Source organism: Trichomycterus rosablanca, chromosome 26 (genome assembly GCF_030014385.1).
Source record: "Trichomycterus rosablanca isolate fTriRos1 chromosome 26, fTriRos1.hap1, whole genome shotgun sequence".
Classification (NCBI taxonomy): domain Eukaryota; kingdom Metazoa; phylum Chordata; class Actinopteri; order Siluriformes; family Trichomycteridae; genus Trichomycterus; species Trichomycterus rosablanca.
Window position 1 is genome coordinate 7,293,364 of NC_086013.1, and position 21,500 is coordinate 7,314,863.

The 21,500-nt window shown below is 37.4% G+C and overlaps 2 protein-coding genes across 7 annotated transcripts in view; one reads left to right on the forward strand and one right to left on the reverse strand.

The window, feature by feature from the left end:
• Positions 1 to 13,057, reverse strand: part of mvb12ba (multivesicular body subunit 12Ba) — an 80,933-nt gene extending 67,876 nt beyond the window's left edge. For 3 of the 5 annotated variants that reach the window (XM_062988417.1, XM_062988413.1, XM_062988418.1), the window contains exon 1: positions 12,301 to 12,459. The gene's annotated coding sequence lies outside the window, so the exon portion shown is untranslated. Of the gene's footprint in view, positions 1 to 11,795; positions 11,882 to 12,300; positions 12,460 to 13,000 lie in introns of those variants that run through there. The other 2 variants (XM_062988415.1, XM_062988416.1) reach the window with 2 other exon arrangements.
• ttc33 (tetratricopeptide repeat domain 33) overlaps positions 7,184 to 21,500 on the forward strand; it is a 62,151-nt gene continuing 47,834 nt past the window's right edge. The window contains exons 1-2 of one of the 2 annotated variants that reach the window (XM_062988419.1): positions 7,184 to 7,211; positions 7,686 to 7,847. The gene's annotated coding sequence lies outside the window, so the exon portion shown is untranslated. Of the gene's footprint in view, positions 7,212 to 7,685; positions 7,848 to 18,691; positions 18,739 to 21,500 lie in introns of those variants that run through there. The other variant, XM_062988420.1, reaches the window with a different exon arrangement.

Genomic DNA, 21,500 nt, shown 5'->3' on the forward strand with positions numbered 1-21,500 from the left:
AGGGACAACGACACATTTGGGCACAATTTGGACATGTTCACTGTGGGGTGTACTCACTTATGTTGCCAGCTATTTAGACATTTATGGCTGTGTGTTGAGTTATTTTCAGAAGACAGTAAATCTACACTGCTATACAAGTTGTACACTGACTACTCTAAGTTATATCCAAGTTTCATGTCTATAGTGTTGTCCCATGAAAAGATATAATGAAATATTTGCAGAAATGTGAGGGGTGTACTCACTTTTGTGATACACTGTACATGCATACACAGACTATATGAACAAAATTATTGGGACAACTCATACATTTCAGCCACAACAATTGCTAACTGGTGTAAAAGAAGGAAAATGCAGCAACAAAAGTGAGAAAGTGAGGAATGTTTGGGGGCTTAATTCACCTGGCAAGTTCTCAATACCAGACTGAATACCAGCATTTGTGGGCTGTTTGAGACTAAATGGTCAGGCACTGGATGGACACACATTGCTCTTCTTAGGCAAAAAGTGCTGCAGTAGATTGGCTGTCTGGGTTCACAAAAACGTTGCTACATGCCCAACATCATACAACCCAATGAGTAGCAGAGTCACATTTGCCATAAAGTCAAGCGATATGACTATTATCCAGCATTACGCACTAAATGCTAAAACAAAAAGATTGATTGTGCACTTGCAGTGACTCTTAAACAGAACCTACATGTGCCCAGCGCTGATTCAATGCATAGACTACAGATGACAGTTAAGTCTTTGGGAAATATTGGAATGATAGTGGTCAGACTGTTGGATTTCTGTGCTGAGCATTAGTTTATTAGTCAGGAGTGAAGACAGTCAGTTAATGCACAGCTTTATTTAGCCAAAAAAAACGTATAGGATTCGTAATTCGATCTTGCGTTACCAAACTTTCAACTCTACTACTGGACATCAAATATACAACAAATGCTTTACTGGTGTGAGGGACATTATGGGCTCAGCGATTGGGTCCCAGCATGGGTAGCAATGGAAATTGATTCCTGTAGACCCATCGTCCTTATGGCTCTACTTTCTTTACCTCTCCCCCTTCTGAGTGGTCATAATAAGGGTAACATTGTAGTCAAAGCTACACTACAAATTTGGCATCAATTCAGAGCTCATTTTGGCCTACAATCCCCCTCTCAGTTCTTCTTCTTCTTTCGGCTTTTCCCTTTTCAGGGGTCGCCACAGCGAGTCATCCTCCTCCATCTCACTCTGTCCACTGCATCCTCTGTCCTCACCCCAACTACTTCCATGTCCTCTCTAACTGCATCCATATACCTCCTCTTTGGTCTTCCTCTTTGTCTTTTTCCTGGCAGCTGCATGTCTAACATCCTTCTACCAATATACCCGCTGTCCCTCCTCTGGACATGTCCAAACCATCTCAGTCTGGCCTCTCTAACTTTATCTCCTAGTTGTTTAACCTGTGCTGTACCTCTGATTATCTCATTCCTAACCTTATCCATCCTTGTCACTCCCAAGGAGAACCTCAACATCTTCATTTCTGCCACTTCCAGTTCCTTCTCCTGACTTTTTGTCAATGCCACTGTCTCCAAACCATACAACATAGCTGGTCTCACCGCTGTCCTGTAAACTTTTCCTTTGACCTTTGCTGTCACCCTTTTGTCACAAATCACTCCTGAAACTTTTCTCCATCCACTCCATCCTGCCTGAACTCTCTTCTTGACCTCTTTACCACACTCCCCATTTTCCTGGACAGTCGACCCTAAGTACTTGAAGTCCTTCACCTTTGTGACTTCTGCTCCTTGTAGCCTCACTGTTCCACCTGTCTCTCTCCCATTCACACACATGTACTCTGTCTTGCTACGGCTGACTTTCATTCCTCTTCTTTCAAGTGCATATCTCCACCTCTCCAAGTTATCTTCCACCTGTTCCCTGTTCTCACCACAGATCACAATATCATCTGCAAACATCATAGTCCATGGGGATTCCTGCCTGACCTCATCTGTTAGTCGGTCCATCACCAAAGCAAACAAGAAGGGGCTCAGAGCCGATCTTTGATGTAGCCCCACCTCCACCTTGAAGCTATCTGTGACTCCTACAGCACATCTCACCACTGTCCTGCTGTCCTCATACATGTCCTGTACCAGTCTGACATACTTCTCCACTACTCCAGATTTCCTCATACAACACCACAGCTCCTCCCTTGGCACTCTGTCATACGCTTTTTCTAAATCAACAAAGACACAATGAAGCTCTTTCTGACCCTCTCTGTACTTCTCCATTAGCATCCTCAAAGCAAAGATGGCATCAGTGGTACTCTTTCTTGGCATGAAACCATACTGCTGCTCACAAATAGTTACCTCTTGTCTAAGTCTAGCTTCCACAACTCTCTCCCAGATCTTCATTGTGTGGCTCATCAACTTAATTCCTCTGTAGTTGTTACAACTCTGTACATCACCCTTGTTCTTAAAAATTGGCACCAGCACACTTCTCCTCCATTCCTCTGGCATTTTCTCACTCTCAACAATGCCATTGAATAATTGAGTCAAAAACCTCACCGCCATCTCACCTAGACATTTCCATACTTCCACTGGAATGTTATCAGGTCCAACTGCCTTCCCTTTCTTCATCCTCTTCAAAGCTTTCCAAACTTCATTCTCATTGATCTTTTCTACTTCCTGATCCACTGTTCCTATTACCTCTACTCTTCTTTCCCTTTAATTCTCTTCATTCATTAGCTCCTCAAAGTACTCCTTCCATCTTCCCATCACACTCTCCTCACTTGCTAGAACATTACCATTCCTATCTTTGACATGTCTAACCTGCTGCACATCCTTTCCAGCCTGATTCCTCTGTCTGGCCAATCTATACAAGTCCTTCTCTCCTTCCTTAGTGTCCAACCTCTCATACAACTCCTCATACGCCTTCTGCTTTGCCTTTGCTACCTCTCTTTTTGCCTTATGTTTCATTTCCTTATATTCCTGTCTACTTTCATCAGTCCTGTCAATGTCCCATTTCTTCTTGGCTAACCTCTTCCTTTGAATCGCTTCCTGCACTTCACTATTCCACCACCAGGTTTCCTTATCATCTTTTCTCTGTCCAGATGCCACACCAAGTACCTTCCTACCTGTCTCTCTAATCACTGTTGCTGTAGTACTGTCTCTCTAATCTAATCCCCCTCTCAGTTAATCCCAGTTAATGGTACCTCATTGTTTCCCCCATCTCTGCTAGATTCAGCCTTTCATACTTGGCATAGAGCTGGCATCAAGAGCATCCAAGATCTATATCTAGATAGATTTTTCACATCCTTTTCCCAGTTGAATTTAAAATTCACCCTTCTTAAATACCACTTGTTTCGTTATTTACAGATCCAAAGTTATGTTAAAAAAGTATTTCCCCAACCTCCCCCTTAAAACGATGTTAGATTTGATCCTTGACATGGAAACAACTGGAAAGTACAGACGTTTTACTCTATGCTATACAATCCAACGTAGTAGTCTTCTCTACACTCTTAGCGAGGCGTCTAATCCTGCTTAGATGAAAACATGCCATTCCACCCACATATAACCATTGGTTAAGGGACGCAATAAATGACAATAAAGCCTCTTGAACTCTATCTAGAGAAAGATAACACAAGAACCAACACAGGAAGCTTCTTCCATACTTAGGGGACATTCCTGAAGTTTTTCTCTAACATCACTTATATTAATATTCTAGACATTCCTTGAATTATGTAAGTGGGGGTGGGGGTAGGGCTGGGCGATTTTCACGATTAATTCGGTTAATTCGCATGAACGTTTTCACCCGATGTTGAAATGTGATAATCGCGATTGTTTACATACTTTAAATTTTAATTAAAATACCAACATGTGACGATGCAGAAACTGACAAGACGCTCACGGAATATAAATCAATGAAAGTTTAATATTAAAAAGACAAAAGCAGTGTACAAAATCAGGCAGAATACAAAACCAGAGGCAGCAAAAACTAAAGAGCGCCGAGTTAACGGAAGACAAAAAGGGTCATACTAGATTTAGAAATAAGGTCCGCTCGGTGTGCATGCAAACACAGTTGACAACACTTCACCACACGAGACACACAAACAGAAGAGTTTAAATAACATTAATGGAAATGAACACAGCCGAACAGTATCAAAACTCAGGATACGGTGAGCGTGAGGACAGATCAGGATTGGGTCGTGTGACAGTCACGTGAGAGGCTGTGGGAGCATGGGTATTGTAGTCCATATTGGGAATGCGCTAACTTCAGTCGTGCGTAGAAGAAAAAAAAAACACAAACACTCCAAGACGGCGAAAGGCGGCACTCCGTGGAGTAATGAGCTCGTACCAAAGAAAAGTGGAAAAATCAGTTCAGTGGTATGGAATTGGTACGGATTTGAAGTCAGATGTTGAACAAACCAATGTACAGTGTAAGTTGTGTCGAAAGACAGTTGCAACCAAAAGTAGCAGTACAACAAATCTGTTCCAGCACTTAAGACACAAACACCCAGTGGAATGGGAGCAATGTGTGAAACAACGGGATGAAAATACAAGCGGCTGTCCAACACCCAAAGCCCCCGCTAAAAGACAGCTAACATTAGCTGCATCATTTTCTACTGCTGTCCCATACGACAAGAAGAGCCCCCGGTGGAAAGAAATTACTGAGGCAGTGGCACATTATATTGCGAGAGACATGGTGCCCATTTACACTGTTGAAAAAAAAAAAGCTTTATTAAGCTGCTTCAGAGCTGCCTAGCCGCAAACATTTTGCAGATATAGTGCTGCCTCGTCTGTACACAGCTACACGTGAAAGAGTAGTGGAGAGGTTGGAGAATGTTTTGTTTTATGCTACCACGACAGACCTTTGGAGCAGTCGTACTGTTCACCCATACAGGAGTCTAATGGTTCACTACATAGATGAAGATTGGACGCTGCAAAGTGTTTGCCTCCAGACATGCTACTTCCCTGATGACCACACTGGTGAAGTAATTAGCCAAGGGCTTAAAGATGCCTTGGCTTCTTGGAAGCTTAGCGAGGACAGACAGGTGTGCGTAACTACTGACAGTGGAAGTAACATGCTCAAGGCTTTGAAACTGAACAAGTGGAGCCATCTCCAGTGTTTTGGACATAGACTCCACAATGCCATTGGTACGTTGTTTACTTACTATTTTCTTACATTGAATTTCACAGCTAAAATTTTTGTGATTAATGTGTTTTAACAGCAAAATCAAATATGAGCTGATTAAAAAAACTATAGACTGAAAATAATCCTTTTTGCTTTTTTTTAAACAGAAAATGGTGTGAAAGATCCACGGGTTGACCGTGCAATTGGAGTCTGCAAGAAAGTTGTAAGTGCATTTTCCTTTAGCTGGAAGAGAAGAAGAGACCTGGCTTCAACACAGACTGAACTTGGCCTACCCACTCATCAGCTCATTACAGAGTCTCCGACCAGGTGGGGTTCCAGACAAAAAAATGATACATCGAGTTTTGGAGCAGGAGAAAGCCATAGCCCGGGTTTTGGGCACAGATAAGAAGTCCTGGCAGCTGGTACCTACTTGGCAAGATATTGATGTATTAGAGTCAGTGAATAAAGCTGTAAGTCCACTACAGGAGTTCACTGATGCATTGTCAGGTGAAGAGTATGTGAGTGTCTCCTACCTCAAACCAGTGCTTTATCTGTTTAACAGCAGCATTCTACAGTCAAGAGGGTGAGACTGAGCTCACAAAATATATAAAATGCTCCACACTTCAGTACCTTAACAATAAATATAGTGACCCTGCCACAGATGAACTCTTGTCTATTGCTTCTCTCATGGATCCCCGGTTTCGGACATCTTACATAGAGCAAGAGAAAGTGGAAGAAATCAAAGAGCTAGCCATTACAGAGTTGATACTAGCTGAGAAAAACACAGATCAGCCTGACACAACTGTTCAAATGCATCCAGCAAGCAAGCAGCCTTGCAGTCAACAAGATGAACATGAAGTTGTGCCTAAGAGGAAGAAGTCATTAGCCAGTTTTTTGAAGAGTACTGTGCCGCCTCCATTCACCCCCCAGTCAGAAGAGGACAAAATCAAAGCTGAGCTGACTGCTTACTTGATGTCCCCTAGCGTAGATACGGATACAGACCCACTTAATTGGTGGAAACTGCAAGCAACCACCTTCCCCAAACTAAGCAACCTTGCAAAGAAATATCTTTGTATACCTGCAACCAGTGCCCCTTCTGAGCGAGGTTTTAGTGCGGCTGGGAACATTGTTACCTGCCAGAGGGCATCTCTTAAGCCTGAAACAGTAGATATGCTTGTGTTCCTATCCAGAAACTTGTAATGATTTTTTTTCAGTTTCAGAAGTTTTGCACTTTTTTCTTTTATTATTTTCTTAAATAAGGAGTTTATTATTGCAAATTTTTTAATGTGAGTTGTTTGTGAGCTATTCTTAAAGATAGTTGTTTTAATTATTGTTAATTATTGTTATTGTTTGAATGCCTTGAAACAATAATTATAGGTAGTGCTGTTACTGTTAATTTTGCACTTTTTAAATAAAAAATACAAAAAAAGAAATTTGAGTCTTTATTTAATTGCATTATACAAGAACAAAAAAAATCGTAATCGACAATCGGTAATAATTTAAAAATAAGCGAGATTTATTTTTTTGCAAAATCACCCAGCCCTAGAGTAAGGCCAATCGGGAACTAGGGAGGGGAAGATGGGTTTTTGCGGTATGGCAACTTGTAATAATATGTAAATGCAACATTTTGGTTGTTTTTTTTCTTGCATTATTCTTCTTTTCTTGCACTGTCAACTGTAATGCAAAACCTGAATAAAAAGAATGTTCAAAAAAATAATGCATTCACATGCCTCAGTGCAGATTGTGATTGATCACAATCTTGTGATGATGTACTTGTGATGGTAACGAAGCTCAGATTCAAAAGAAAGCAAATCAGGAAGCCATTGATGTTGGACCTTGAAAAACCTCAAATTACCAGTTCAAGTGGCAATATTACGAGGAAGTTGCCAACAGATTTAAAAGGTGTGAGAGAACTGAGGAACCACACTGACCACACAGACTATGGCTGCAAATGAAGGATCTTATGTTGAACGCTGCTATGAACACAGTACAGAAGACAAATGCAAGAACTGGATTTGAGACAACATCTTTAAGTGGATAAGAAAGAGCTACTGATAAATCTGTACAGCCAACAACATGCTGCTGCCAGGACCGCCAATCACACATTAGCATGGTTCATGGTAAGAAAGCACATCTAACCAGGACATAACGTCTCATCATGTCTGTTTACCATCCTTGTAGAACATGTGTTGATAAAGACACTACAGGGATTTGCCAAAAAGTTTAGGATTGTTAAAAGACCATTATCAATCTTAAGTATGCTTATGGCCATGTATTATTGATCAAATCACCAGAGGAATTACATATATCATGCTAATAAATGTAGCAAAATTGTACTGGATGAAAAATGTCACTGTGATAGTCAGTAATGACAAACACTGACAAAGTATTGGAGATTATGGTGGAAAGTATAAGATATAAGAAAAAATGGACTCCTTATGTTTGGGAGATAGAGAATCAAATTCTTTGGAATGTATGGGTGAAGTCAAGAATAGCAATGGGTATGGTGGTAATAATCAAATTGACAAGGATATAAAAAAAGTTAACTTGCAACTTCACCAAGACAAGATTAATGAAAGTCTTTGTCTGGTCAGTAGCCACATATGGATGTGAAGCCTGGGCACTGAAGAAAGAGGAAGACGTATCCAGGCTCTTGAGGGTCAAACAACTGCTAAAAATCTTATGGAGCAAGATGATGATGATCACTGAGCAAGTTTACAAGATGGCCATAACAGAAAAGGAGCTACTGAACCACAGTAAGTCCTGCAAGTTACATTACTTTGGGCATGATTAGGCACACACATGACAACATTTAAGGCATTGTTATGACAGGACTTGTGGAATGACTGAGATGACAAGGAAGGCCAAGAATAAACTGGATTGACAACATCACAACATGGATTGCATTATCAGGGGCTAGTCTGCTGCAGGTGACACGAGGCAGTGCGCATTGGGGAAAGCTGACCCCTCTGTGCAGCCAACACCACAAAGTGATAACAGAGTAGTAAATAAATTAGATGCTTTTAATTTTGCAGCAATAGTTTAGGGAAGGTCATTTTCTGTTCAAGCATTAATATGACCCTGTGCACAAAGCAAAGACTTTAAAGACATGAAGACAATCCTGGTTTACAGAAACTTTGCATACAGCCCCAACCTCAGCACCACTGAACAGCTCTGAAAAAGACATACTTCAAAGACATACTTCAAAGTCTTGCAGGAAGTCTTCTCAGATAAATTGGCTGATGTTAAAGATGATCAATTTTAATACCACTGTTTTTGAAATTGGATGTCCAACAATCTCATGGTCAGATGTCCAAATACTTTTGGTCATATACTGCTTAAAAAAATACAGTGTTAAGCCATAATAGCCCCTCTTTTGGTCCATACCAGATATGGTCATAACCTTTATGTATTCTGGCATCAATAGGATGTGGCGTGTCTCTACTCAGACTGTTGGTGGATACTCTTCAGGGCTCCCTCTGAGCACCCCTTGTTTTTTACCACTGGGTCACATCACCTTTTTCTTCTAATTAAACTTTTTAATAGTTTGTGAATCGAAGACACTAATTGTTTCAGTTCTTTCAATTCATGCTTGATATGAGAGATGTTCAACAGTCAGTCAGCTGTCTGATTCAGTGTTGCCAACTCCTCAGTAAGGAAAGTAGCTATTGGCTGTCCTAAAAGTCGCTAGAAGTCGCTAGAAGTCGCAAAATGACATCATCGCCTAATTTGCATAAGACTTAGCACATGTCGAGCACATTGCCGCCGTGATTTATTATACCCTGTTGGATAAGATCCCAGTGAGAAAATTATAGATCACACAGATCTTATCTATAGCTACAAAAAAACATGAAATAAAGAACAAATAATTAGAACTGAACTGACAAGGGAAAAGCAACTAAACAAGCAAAGTATACAAACAGCTAAGTACAAGATAACGTAATAAATGCTCAACATATTCACTCAGTAATTAACTTTATTAGACACAACCTTTACTGTACCAGTTGAACTGCTAAGAAAGCACAAAACAAAAAAATAACCGAATACATTTTGTGTTGTCGTAACGTGGTTAAATAAAACGTTAACACATAGCATTAGATAAACAACTGTTATTCAACTGTATGCAATCAAGTATAGCTAATTTGAGCACCTTGCATAGTTCTGAAATAGAAAACAAAATAAGTCACATAATAACAGCATTACATACACTAAAACTGTACACTTTTAAAGGAATTAAAACTAAAACCACACATTACTAACCGCTAGCAGAAATAAATTAGGCAAAGGTAGCACAGAATTATAGGTGTTCCACTCAACAAGTCAAAAACAGATGTGCGCATGCTCGGTAGGACAAATCGATGGGTAAATTGGATAGGATAAATTCAGAGCCGTAGATAGAGAGAGTTGCGACACTCCTTGATCTCGCCGCCACGCGGTCACGTGGTTCATGTAACCCTCCAATAGTTCCAAACAAACCCGGCGCTGTCATGTTCTCATATGGGACAGGCAGCAGTGAATTAAATATTAAACGCTAAATAATAAACATTTGTACAATTTCTGGGGATTTTCAACTGCGTTTACATTTACTGCATCTGCTTTAATGTCAATTTGGTATATGAAGTGGAAGATTGATGTTTATAATGACTTGTTAATAGGTCGTTCTTGTTAACACACAGTACATTATATTAGCATACATTACATAATGCCATATCATCAAGTAGTAGAGACAATATACAGTACAGGGATTAAAGAGTTTTTTATGTTTTGTTTTTTGCATAAACTAATCTCCCTTCACTTTCCTGAGGATTCATAATAATAATCATTTTGGCTAAACACTAAGTCATGTGCTGGATTCATAAGGTTTACCTGCACTGAATGAACAGATTGATAAACACACTACCGTACCTTTAACATTATAGTGCAGGTACATGAAAAAGCTTCATTCATCTCTTATTTCATGAGTGATTAATCATTGATTCCTACATGTAATACATTAATGAATTCATTATGAATATGCACTAGTTCATTTTGTCTAATGTAAGTGGTGGAGAAGGAACACAAACCATGTAGTTGAGTTAAAGTAGAGATATCCAAGGTAACATATTACTCCAGCAAAAGTAGTAGTAAAAGTAAAAATACTCTTTACCTCCACTAAAGTACTAAACTAAATTTACCTTCAAATGTACTTAAGTATGAAAGTAAAAGTATAATGATTTATTGTGGTTCTAATGTTTTATGATCATTTCTGTAACAAGACTCTTGATTAATCAACTAATTTTAGGTGAAAAGACTCTAGTGTCATTAATTAATCTTAACTGACTGAGCTAAATTGGGTTATACCTATTAATTAAGATAAACATGTAACATTTAGTGCTGAGCAAATGCTAAACAATAACAGTATTAAGTATATTAATGACATTAAATTCATTATTTTTTTAAAACAAAGCAACATACAGCTAAAAATGCTTGATAAGTAGTGGAAATGAATGAGGCTCTATGGGATGTTTGGAACTATTCAGAGCTCCACAACCCGGAAGCTGCGCAGAAAATATGTCCCGCCCCCTTTCCAACGGTTCCCTATGAGAGTGTCGCCACTCTGTTCTCTCTACCGCTCTGGATAAATTAACAGCGAATAACGGCAGCACCAGCTGCTCGTTGAGGACAGTAACTGCATAACGATATGTGCTTTCACGTCCGAGTCTCCAAAAGTCTCCCATAACACCAGAAAAAGTCGCTAGATTTGTCGCTAGTTGATTTTATTTTATTTTTTTAAGTCGCAAGAGGGGTCTGAAAACTTGCTAAATATAGCGACAAAGTCGCTAAGTTGGCAACACTGGTCTGATTCTCCTCTTTATGATGCTCTAAACATTTTCAATTGGCGACAGGTCTGGACTGCAGGTAGCTCAGTCAAGCACATGCACCCTATGTCTATGAAGCTACGCTGTTGTAACTCATGCAAAATGAGGATAGTCTTTGACCAAAAATCGACCAGGACGGGTGTTGCTATGTTAAATTGTAACCAGTTATATGTTCTATCTTTGTCTTTTATTACATGAATAATTAATGTATTTGTCCTTTTAAACCAAAAGCCACATGCAAAGAGTTGAAGAGCATGAATAATGAAGAGCATTGTGTGAATTTCCACACTCGATACTGTTCTGTGAGAACTTGTCTCTGGCAGCTTTGAAAAAAGTGGGTAATTGGATATGACCAGATAAAAAAAAAAACACTGGTGCCTTTTTCTCTGTACAAAAGAACCCAACAGCCCCTTTTCCACTGCACAGGATACAGTATGTTTTTAAATACTTCATACGTTTAGTCTCCCTCCGCAAAAATGTACTTAATCTAGTACAAACACAACTGTCTGTCTCAACAAACACATATCTGCCTTTAAGACAACATACATAAGGATCTGAACAAGTGGGTCTTTTATCATTATTAAAAAAGTAAGAGATTAAGCTGTTTAAAGCAGGTAATGTTCATTCAAAAATTTGAATAAATGAACATACCAACATTTCATAAAACCGTATAAACACGGGAGGAAAATGCAACTGAAGCATACAATTAACAATGAAATGTGCATCATTGTATTTTAACTAAAACGTGCACTACATACACAAAACATTAGATAGACAACTTTATTAATATACTTAATTTGATAAAATTAGGCGTGCGGCGCCCTCAAACCTTTAAGCAACCGTTACCTGTGCGTAGATAAGTAGAAAGGGGTGTGCCAACTTTTCCCTAATAACTTATGATTAACCTAAGTATTTAATAGATAACAAGCAGGAAACACCAATTGCAAAAATCAACCAAACGACGGCACATACATTTCTTATGTGGCGTTATTAGGAAAAAAACGTAAACCTACCACATAAACCAACCGATTGCTTCATTAAATAACCATGTCGTTTGCGTTTAAATATGGCATTTACACGATAGTGTTAAAAAAATTAAAATATATGTCATTTAGTATCAGACGCTGTTTGTTTTTGCTAAGTAGTCATCTTTATTAAAGGTTGCCTAAGTATTGGCTTTGTTCTTTATTACGTTATACATGACACTAAGCAATCTAGATAACAAAATCAACAATAACTTAAGTAGTTTACAAAATAGGTGTATAAGCTAACGTTACACAGGTGCCCTTGCAAAACAAAATAGCTGAGTCGCAAATCACTAAAAAGACAACGCGTTTTAATTTAAACGTACCTTAAGCACAAAGTTGTCCCAAATCTTGGTGAACGTACATGCAATGTCGATTTATTTGTTGGTGGTGGTAATGTTATGTTTCTTTTTTGACAAAAGCAGCTTTTCATGACTATGACACAAAATATAGCTTATGCCGCAACTGCCTCGATAAAGCTTGAGGCCAGGGCGGACAAAAGCGAGAACACTAGGGCAGCAGCAAAGACGGTATTAGCGAACTAGCTAGCTAGCTGAGACATGTCTTGTTTTAGCCGGCTATAATAAACAGTCGTACCCAAATCTTCTAAGCTTCCTAGATCCGCTTGTGCCTTATTTTACAGACACTTATATTTTGTTAAACTAGTAAATGTAAATGTAAAAACAGGCTAAACTCTATTTTACTCTCTCAGAAAATAACGGTTCTTAAAAAAACTCAATTTGCATACATTTGCAAAGTGTGTAATTAGGACCTGACTAGAATCACAAATCTATCTGGGTTTAAATAATGAAAAATATTTATGTGTGGTACCATCAATCAATCAATCAATAAAGTAGCAAATATGCCACCTTAAATTCATTCATTTACCCCTTGGACTTTTAATAGTATTTTATTAATATGGTTGTTTTCCCCTAACATGTGAAAGATACCAAACACAGCTCACAATAAAACATATTTTAATCGAATGCCCCAAATACACCAGAGAGAGACAACAGCTACACATACCTGAAACTATTAAAGAAACCCTCAACCAAGAAAACACAAGAACAATCCTTAACTTCCTGGCAGGAACAAAAATGAAAACTAAAATATAAACGGACAAATATAAACAAGGAAAATGACATAACACCAATCATGCCATAAATAACACAAGTGTATAAAGTGGCGTAAAAAAATTGAATAAATAAATAAATATGATTGTTGTTAATAAAGTGTGTAAAAGCTCAATTGAACTGAATGCTTTCTGAATCCAGTATTTATATATACACATTATTTTATATACAAAAAAAGTTGGGACAGTTTGTGAATTCCAAAAACCTGTGTGTGTGTTTTTTTTTAAATTCTCTTTAACTTTATTTAACTGACAAAAGTGCAGTCAATTGACATTTAATGTTTTGGCTAACAAACTTGATATGTTTTGTGATGGACCCAGTGCCTTAAAGAGGTACTTAAGCTTTAGACAATTAAAGAAGCATGAAAAAGTTGTCTTTTTAAGCCTACAAAAAGCACATTTGTCGCTGACCTCTGGATTGAAAACAGAAACAAAAATATTAATGGCTAAAACATTATGTACAGTTTTCTACTGGAGTTCACCAGACCTTTTAGTTTGTGGTGGTTTATATAGCACTCTTCAGACAGGTCATCGGTCCATCCCTACCCCCAGATTATTCATTCACACTGTGTTACCCTACATTCAGACTGGCAGCAATTCTTCGGACCAAATCGCTGATTGCTCATCACCATATGTAATCAGTAAAAGCATCATCACATGTGGGAATTTGGTTGTCATAGTTTAACTGATGAAGAAAAAACAAATGCCATAACAGTGCAACATCAACTGACTAGTATCAGAGCATACAGAAAAACAATTTAATCTCAAATTTAATTCTTTCTTACACAGTTTTTTTTATCACAAATAGTTTAGTGTTCCCACTAAAAATAAAAATCCTTGAGGGAAATCACTCATCCAAGCCATGTCGTTTGATAACTAGATGTTTTAGACAGATGGACACAAAGTTGGTAAGTTGAAAAAAGCACCACATAAATGAAAAGGATGTCCGGACTTACTTGTTTGGTTACGTCGGCACAAAGCCACAGAATATATAAATGCAACATTTTTCACAGGTTGGTATGTAGTGTGCAATATTATTTTGTGAATGTAAAATTGAGCCCCATCCCTCATTTCCACTGGAACTCTCAACCAGTCGGTGAAGGCTTTTCCGGAAGTCTTGCCTTCCATTGTTCATTTTATTTGTAATTTTTTAAAAACCCTAAAACCCTTCCTATTCATTTATAAATTTATTATTTATTAATTAATTTGATTCATTCATAGATTTAATTCATTTAATTTGTTGCATGCTTCATTTGTTTTACTTTTGGCTATTGTTTATAGTGTGATTTATTTAGTTATTGATTTATTTAATTAATTTTCAATTGTGGGTGTTTATTGATTAAGGGATATTTTTAACAAGCAGTGCAATTTAATCATAGTTTTCCTCTGGTGTTTTAGATTCAGCATTTTACAACAGGCATAGAGCTAGCACAAAGAGCATTCAAGATCTGTATCTTTGTCTAAACTTGTAAAAACCTGCTTAAATCTAGATCCCACCTGTGACCGAGGCCATCATTCCTCTGAAATTAATTGCCAAAAGTCTGTAATAGTGGGACATTCACAGAACATATGATAATATGTTCTGTGAATGTCCCACTATTACAGACTTTTGGCAATTAATTTCCCTAAACATTTTTAAAATTTTTATTTATGGTTTTATCAATTTAAACATTAAACAGAATAGTAATCTCTGTTTGATTTGTCCAAAAACCCATCCCACATCCCATGAGAGGACCTCTGAGCTCTATTTTCGCAACATTTCAATCGCTCCATTGGGGAAACATGTGTCATCTCTGATAGCCATCTTTTAAAACACGGGGCCAAAAAAGACCTTTTTGGCTGCAACCATGCTGGTCATTAAGATCTGCTGCTGGGTTTGGGAATATTCAGCCACAGACTCAGAGTATCCACAAAAGGCTATTGAAAATTCTGGGAGCTTCAGAAAGCCCCCTATTTGATGTAAAATTGTAAGCGAATTCTTTAATATAAAATTATTGCCACTTTTCTAGCTGACTTTGCCTGTGTAAATAAAAGGACTACAAGTGAGGATCCTGGGTTTGACATAGCCTCAAGATTTACCCAGCATGGCCTATCCCTTGTAGCTAGGTCACATGTAGAACCCAAATTCCAAAACATTAGAGCTTTAGCGTAATGTTTAAGCACTGGCAAAGCAAAACCTCCCACTGTATATGAAAATATACAAAAATATATTGCTGTATACAAAAATCATTTTTTGTAGTTGAACTTTCAAGATATGTGCTGTTTTATAAGCCCACACAAAGAATAAAATAATAAAGTCTACTTTCTTAAAATAAGTGGCAGGTATGTAAATCAGAAGATTCTGAAAGAGATACATGGATATTGGTAGAATCACCATTTTAATTGCATTGATACGACCTACCACAGACAAAGGTACTAGCGTCTTTTCCCTCTTTTAAGATAAGACATATATTTGCCTCATACAGTGAATTAGGAAGCTTGTTTTATTTTCCCAAGAATCAATCTACATATCAGGGGAGCAAGTTTGGAGGAGAAGGCTTTATAGAATTTGCTACCAATTGAATTGAATTGCTCGGTTTGCTAAAACACCCTTAAGTTATCTAGCCAATAAACGTTCAGGCTTGTCACCAAGCTCAAAGTGTTTCTGTTTTAGTTTGAGCAACAGAGATTCTGCCCATTTGTTAAGGAAGGAATTATACTCATGTCTGAGATGTAAAATTAGATGGATATACAGGTATGTTATTTTTGCATTAAATAGTTGTATAAAATAGCACTTTTCAAAGTCCTAGATTTTCACCTGATTATCTGAAAATGGAAAAGTGTTAAACTTTTTAAAAATGTTGACTTTTAGTCAGTGCTCTGGGTTATTCATTAATAAACCCGTGTGGACAGAACTATTTTTATTTTTGTACCCAGTTGCTAATTACTTCATTCTGCAAGTAAATCTTTACAATATTAGTCTTAAAAAATCTGTCGGAAATCTGTAAAAAGTAAATTTCTTGACAGTCATGATGAAATTATTTAGAATCTGGCTCTGGTGAGCACTACAACCTGACAAATCTATGAGATGCTTATGCCTTATCCTACACATTCCAATAATTATATTGTGTAAAGTAATTCTAAAATAATTAACAGTTATGTGCTTTTTCCTACACTGAATGTTTACTCAGTGTGCTCAATAAAATACATAAACAGTACAATTGTTTGTGTTGTAAGTTAAGAAAGCTTGTGTTTGTCTTACTTAAATAATAATCAGACAACTTTTTTATTTGTAATAGAAATTCAGGTAATTTAAAAGGGTTCTAACTCAAACACACATACACTCTCATTCTAACATATCCCATACATATTCACACCCTTCAGAACACACCCACATATGGTCTACATATACACATACTATACGGCTATTTTTACCTATACACACATTATGCACACATCATGCATGCATGCACAAGCACCCACTGCTAATACACTCAAACATGCTTACACACACAAACACACTTTTGTGGCCCAGTGCTGGCTTACTCACACACATTTAACACTTCACACACAATCATACATAATTAAAACTCTTGACTATTTTATAATATATCTTCTAGACATATACTGACCTGTGGTGCTTGAACTGTGCAGATGGTCATTTGTGGCAATATTTCATGCTACTACTGATAATCGTAATATTAATAATAATAATAACAACAACAATATAAACAGTAATAATTATAATGTTAATAATAGTGTTTTGAGAATAAAGTTAGTGGTTTAACTGCAAACCTTCAGGTTGTTAAACTGCACTCACTACAATTACACAATCTTCAAACATATTTAACTTAAACCAAACAGAACTGTTAAATTTAACACTAAATACAATATACTGTAGCAGGGCCGGCGCTAGCGGGGGGGGGGGGGGGGGGGGGGGGGGGGGGCTGGGGGGGGCATTGCCCCCCCAAATTGTGTCTTTGCCCCCCCAAGCACAATGCAAGCAACGGCTATTTTTAAAATTATCTCTGAACCAATCACAAAAATGCATTTTGTTTTACAGTGTGAAGATATTTCCTTGCTTATTCCTGATTGGCTCTTTGAGTCATATAAAAATCGGCAGACTGCCCCAAACAGTTCAGTTCGGCAGTATATGTTCTGTTAGTGTGAGCGAGAGGCAGGTATACTGGTAAACACTTTTTTTTTACAGAATTAGTATTCTTTTGTTTTCTTTATATTTTAATTTCCCAATAATATAAATATTCTCATTCATTCCTATTTCCACGTTTGAATATTCTCAGTCTGTGTGTAGGTACATTTGTCAGCTTTGACTTAAATTTGTATTAAAGCCTTTCAAGAAATAGAGTTGTTCTATTAGTAATGGCAATTTAATTAAGGGGGCATATTAAAATGAAATACAATTAGATAATCTTTTTTCTCCATTTACATAATCAACATGTATTTTTTAATCATTGGGTTTTACGTTTAAGTTCGAAAACATGCATTTTTATTTCTTTACCTCATACATCACTTTAAGCCAGTATCAATAGCTTGGCTGTCATCATTCATGCACAAATCAAGCCTTGAATATATTTCTGGCTTCAAAAACATGACTATCAACATGCCCCCTCATTAGGTTTTACTGCCCCCCCCCCCCAAGCAAAGCAGTCCAGAACCGGGGCTGTACTGTAGATCGAACGATTAAACTATGACAATACACTGATCAGCCATAACATTAAAACCACCTCCTAGTTTCTACACTCACTGTCCATTTTATCAGCTCCATTTACAATGTAGAAGCACTTCTACAATTACTGCCTGTAGTCCATCTGTTTCTCTGCATGCTTTGTTAGCCCCCTTTCATGCTGTTCTTCAATGGTCAGGACCCCTACAGGACCACCACAGAGCAGGTATTATTTAGGTGGTGGATCATTCTCAGCACTGCAGTGACAATGACATGGTGGTGGTGTGTTAGTGTGTGTTGTGCTGGTATGAGTGGATTATACACAGCAGCACTGATGGAGTTTTTAAATACCGTGTCTACTCACTGTCCACTCTATTAGACACTCCTACCTGGTTGGTCCACCTTGTAGATGTAAAGTCAGAGACGATCGCTCATCTATTGCTGCTGTTTGAGTTTGTCATCTTCTAGACCTTCATCAGTGGTCACAGGACTATTCTCAGTACAGCAGTGACAGTGATGTGTTTAAAAACTCCATCAGGGCTGCTGTGTATAATCCATTCATACCAGCACAACACACACTAACACACCACCATCATGTAATTGTTACTGCAGTGCTGAGAATGACCCACCACCTAAATAATACCTACTCTGTAGTGGTCCTGACCATTAAAGAACAGCATGAAAGGGGGCTAACAAAGCATGCAGAGAAACAGATGGACTACAGTCAGTAATTGAAGAACTACAAAGTGCTCCTACATGGTAAGTGGAGCTGATAAAATGGACAGTGAGTGTAGAAACAAGGAGGTGGTTTTAATGTTATGGCTGATCGGTGTATGACTCATCTATTTTGATGCATTTATGCTCCAGTCCAGCTGGCCGCAGTAATGCATCTTAATGTTGGCGTGCCAACCTGCCATGAATTTACAAAAGAAGAACGAAAAAAGCCAGGAGAGTCGCTAATACGAAAATGTAAGTTGTTTTACCGTTATATGCATGCAAGTTTGATTATTAATTAATTAGCAGTGGATGATCCTAAATTTACATACTTTATTGCTGATTTATTGTCGTTGTGTTAAACTCGACAAAGCTACAATAATTCGTTAGTGCTCGACATTTTGAAAGCGTTGCATTACTACCTGACCGCAAATGCTCATTTAAGGAAACAATTGTCTGTCAAAATTAATTTAAAGTATCTTTTAAATGTGTGTACAATATATTTTGGCAGTTACCATGTAGGTATATTTGTGTTTTGCACAACAGGGCCACACTACAGGGCTTGGGGACCAGATGTAAACAGAGCGGTGCATTATGGGGCGGATATGCCTCCTTGTTGGTTTACCTGACCTGCACTTCGCTACAGAGCTAGCCTTTACTAGCGGTTTACAGAGATTTTTTTAAAGTTATACATACTAAATGCAAAGTCACCTGAAAAAAATGTACAGTGCTACAGAATGCGAAGGACTGTTGCTGAGTAAAGTGGTGTTATGGTATTATGGTTCAACTGGGGACATGTGCACGCTTTAGCGTATATCTGATTTTACTAATATGTTCAGTTTTAATTTTCCGCGCCCTAGAAGTAAGTCAGTATACTGTAGATTGTAGTCACCGGATTACTAAGTATTGTACGTGCCATGGCTGTTGAGGAGAGGTCGGCTCTCATTTGGTCCTTCTGAGCTCGTAAATAAAGAGACTGTGCATCGTCTTATTACATTCATATTTGTTATATATATATATAATATTGGCTAGTAGTTTAATGCGTCTCATGATGCCGTTTTTTCACTATGTGTGAAAGGGAACTAAATAAATGATTTGGCCAGGTCACAAAGATATTTATGCCTTATGCGTATCTGTTGGATTTAATATGTATACTATGAGTAAATACCATCAGCCCAACATCTGATATATTCCTTACTGTGACATTCACAACTGTTATGAAATAGTCATTGCCTTGCTCTATTTTGGAGGGTAATTTCAATGTTTTGGCCTATCAGTGTAGACTGTTTTCTATAAGTGCTTACTATGGGTCAATTTGTTATACAGTTGTTTATTATTATTTATACAGTATTTTAAAACTATATGAAATTTAAAAAAAAAGACAAAAGTATTGCAATCCTCCTCTCACACAGATCACTTTAGGTTTCATTCCAGTGTTAGTGCTGAAAATACCCTGCTCCAAATATTTGACATGACTGACTAGGATAAAGCAGTTAATAGACATGAAATGAAAAAAGAATGCTATAATAAGAAATAAAAAGTAATGAAATAAAAGTATTTTAATCCTTTCCTTACTTTCCCACAACCCTTTAGATTTCTTCTTTACTAAGCACTTAGGTTAAGTTTTGAACTTTGAAACAGAGTTTCAGTAGATTTGTATTCTTGGACTGTTGTCTACTTAAACTAGAGTGGAGAAATGTTTTCTGTGGAAGCACTTCTGTAAGTCTCTCTGGATTTATGTCTTAATATTAATTATGTACAATCCCAAAATGACACACACACGCCTCAACACAAAAAATACATGCAGACACTTCTCCTGCATTTGTAGTAATCAGCTGTAAAGTAGAACTGTTTTCTGTAAAGAGGTTGTCAATCAGGCTAAGGTTTATCATGCTTTGCACCTGGCTTTTAATTAGTGCATTCAGAATGCCTCCTCTATTTTAAAATTAAGGGTGGCACGGTGGCTCAGTGGGCAGTACTGTCGCCTCACATCAAAAAGATCTTGAGTTTGATTTCCAGGTGGAGTGGTCCGGGTCTTTTCTATAGTGAGTTTGTATGCTCTCCCAGTGTCTGTGTGGGTTTTCTCCCACGGTCCAAAAAGTTTGTTGAATTGGAGATACAAAATTGGCTGTGATGATGTTTGACATTAAATTTAAATGGATGAATCTTGTTTAACCTGTCCTGTCATGAATCTAACCAAAGTGTAAAACATGACGTTAAAGTCCTAATACACAAAGAAACAAAAATATTCTGTGCTATTAGTATAAATCGCCTTGGTTGTTAACTGATCTTCTTGTGGTTGCCTCTGACACATTTAGTCCAGCATTTATCAGGTCATCCTGAAAGTGTTTTGCAGTAACACGTTTTTCTTTGTTGTCCTTATCCTAACACTTTAGGATGTAATTTTGCTGCACTGTCATAAGTTAGGAACTTGGGAACAGTACTCCAGAAGTGTTTAAGGTTTTGAAAATTGAATCAAATAGGTTTTGAAAACTGAACTGAATCAAATTAGGGGTTGCTTATGAAGTGTCCAATGGTTTCCAGGTCAAACAGACTAGCAGCTGGTTTCAAAATCAGCAATATTATGTAGGGATTGTGTAATTGTGAAATGGCAGTATTAACAAAATATCGTGCTACTTTAAAATACTACATCATATATTTGTTCATTTTTTATTTACACCTAGCTGTCTAGTGTTGGTAAGTACACAAAACTAAAGTGGAATTCTGACGATTTTATTATTTTATTTTATTTAGGATTTTATTTATGTTATTCAACGACATTAATAAGAGAACATAAAACCTATAAAACATGTGTAGCATTGTATTGTATACCTAAGTATGCCATATATGCGTATATAAGTTGTTGTTGTTTTCTGTTTTGTATTTAATTATGTATTTATGAATGTATTTTTAAAATCATAATGAAACTGTGATTGAATTTGGGGAAAAATCTGGTCATCACAAAGAACACAAAAGTGGGGGGGGGTATATATATATATATATATATATACAGTCAT